This window comes from Choloepus didactylus, chromosome 3 (assembly GCF_015220235.1).
Source record: "Choloepus didactylus isolate mChoDid1 chromosome 3, mChoDid1.pri, whole genome shotgun sequence".
NCBI lineage: Eukaryota > Metazoa > Chordata > Mammalia > Pilosa > Megalonychidae > Choloepus > Choloepus didactylus.
The window spans coordinates 189,398,377-189,400,686 of record NC_051309.1 but is presented as its reverse complement, the minus strand read 5'-3'; positions in this window follow the sequence as shown (position 1 = coordinate 189,400,686).

Below are 2,310 nucleotides of genomic sequence, written 5' to 3'. Positions count from 1 at the left end.
ATTTATATATTTTTGTTTTTATTTTCTTGCTCATCTGCCCATACACTGGATAAAGGGAGTGTCAGTCACAAGGTTTTTACAATCCCACAATCCCACAATAAAAGCTATATAGCTATACAATCATCATCAAGAGTCAGGTCTACTGGATTACAGTTCAACATATTCAGGTATTACCTTCTAGATATTCTAATACACTAGAAACTAAAAAGGGATATCTGTATAATGCATAAGAATAACCACCAGAATGACCTCTCAATTCTATTTGAAATCTCTTAGCCACTGAAACCTTATCTTGTTTCATTTCTTTTCCTCCTTTTGGTCAGGAAGGCTTTCTCAATCCCATGATGCCAGGGCCTGTCTCATCCCTGGGAGTCATGTCCCACATAGGGGAGAGTGTAGTGAGTTTATTTGCACATTTGGCTGGGAAAGAGAGGCCACATCTGAGCACAAAAGAAGTTCTCTGGGGGTGACTCTTATGCATAATTATAAGTAAACTTAGCTTCTCCTTTGCAAGAGTAAGTTTCATAAGGGCAAGACCCAAGATTGAGGGCTTGACTTATTAAATTGTGAGTCCCTAATGGCTTGTGAGAATATCAGCAATTCCCCAGGTGGGAGAGTTTAATGTTTCCACATTTATCCCCAGAGCCTCAAGGGGACTTTGCAAATACTTTTTTTCTTTTCTGCCCAAAATACTCTGGAATGTTTCAGGGTATCATATTTACCTGTATAGAGTAGCAGGATCTCAAGGAATGAAACTTTTAACAGTTGTAGTAGGAAAGGATAGGTAATGTTCTGTTGTATAAAGATATGCTCATTAAGAAAAAAATTGAAAAAAATTTTTCAGGTTACTTCTGTTTATTTCACATTATTTCTGTGCACCAATTTCAAAAGTGCATAGCTTTCAGTAAAACTCTTTTATTCTACTCTCTACAAATTTACTTAGTGCTGTATGTAAACCTATTGAGGTGACAAAACCACTTTTGTCACAGCAACACTGTAAATATTTTTGTATGCTGAAAACCATAAAAGCACAGAGTTTTGTAAAAATAACTGTGATGTTTTGCCCTTTTTGCTGACAGGTGTTTTAAAGGAGAATCATTAAATGCCTCTGTTTTGGTTAAAATGATTTGCAGACAGTAATTAATGCTAATAATAGTGAAAGCACATGATTTCCTCCTAGAAATACTGTATAAGTGAATCACTAAGTCTGCCAAGGCCGGGGCTCCTAACTTGGAGCAAAATCCATTCCTGTGAGGTTGACAAGGATTTCATGGAGATACTGGAGTGTTTTCATACCTCACTCAGTTATAGTTCTGCCATGGATAACTATTGGCTTTACTTTTAAGGTGTTAATTTGAAAGTGAATAACTGTGACCTAGAGTTACAAATAATGGATTTGACAAACACCAAGAAATGGACACCAATTGACATCTCAGAGAGAAAAATTGTAATTGGGGACAAACTTGTTTGTAACTTAGGGGGAGTGACCAATCATGAATGACAGCGGTATGTGCAGTGTCACTTATCTTACTCATTTTCCTTCTGAAATGTAAAGCCACAGCTTAAACTTTACATTTATGGATAATTTTTTGTACTGACAGCCTTCAATAAACATTGTACTTTGAGTTAATTATTTTTCTAATCAATAAACTGTGTAAGTATTTGAAATCAAATTTAGTATAGAAGTGAGCAAAAAAAGTGTTACATATGTTAAAAAACTGATTTTACATTGAAACTTGCCTTCTATAAATAATTTTAAATAAATCTGTAATGTTATGTGATATCTCTATATAATGATTGAGAAAAATAAACATTAAATTTTGGGGGAAAAAGCCTTGGTTTTCTTCATTGTATTTTTCAGTGAAAATCCTCATATAAACAATACATATTTATTTCAAATGTATTTTCTTAATAAATGGAAATACTTAATAAAGACTCCTAGAACAGCAAAACTACAAAAATGTGGGTACTCTAAAGAAGACTGAGACTTGATAATGACAATGAACTATCCAGAAAACTTTTCCCATATAAAAATCATTTTAGATACTTATAGTATCATTTAAGATACTATAAATGATTATGTGATGATTTTTTTCTATTTTTCTTCTGTTAATTTAGAATACTGAGGACGTCTGAAAATGTAAATTTTTAATAACAGTTAAATCATTTCATATACTATAGGTCATTTGACAGCAAATTTTTTACATTAGAATTTCAGAAGGAAATCTATTGGGTCTGGATCCAGGGTCACAAATGCTGTCATCAGGGCTCCACGGCCTTTCACCTTGTCAGCTGCTCCTGGACACCTCT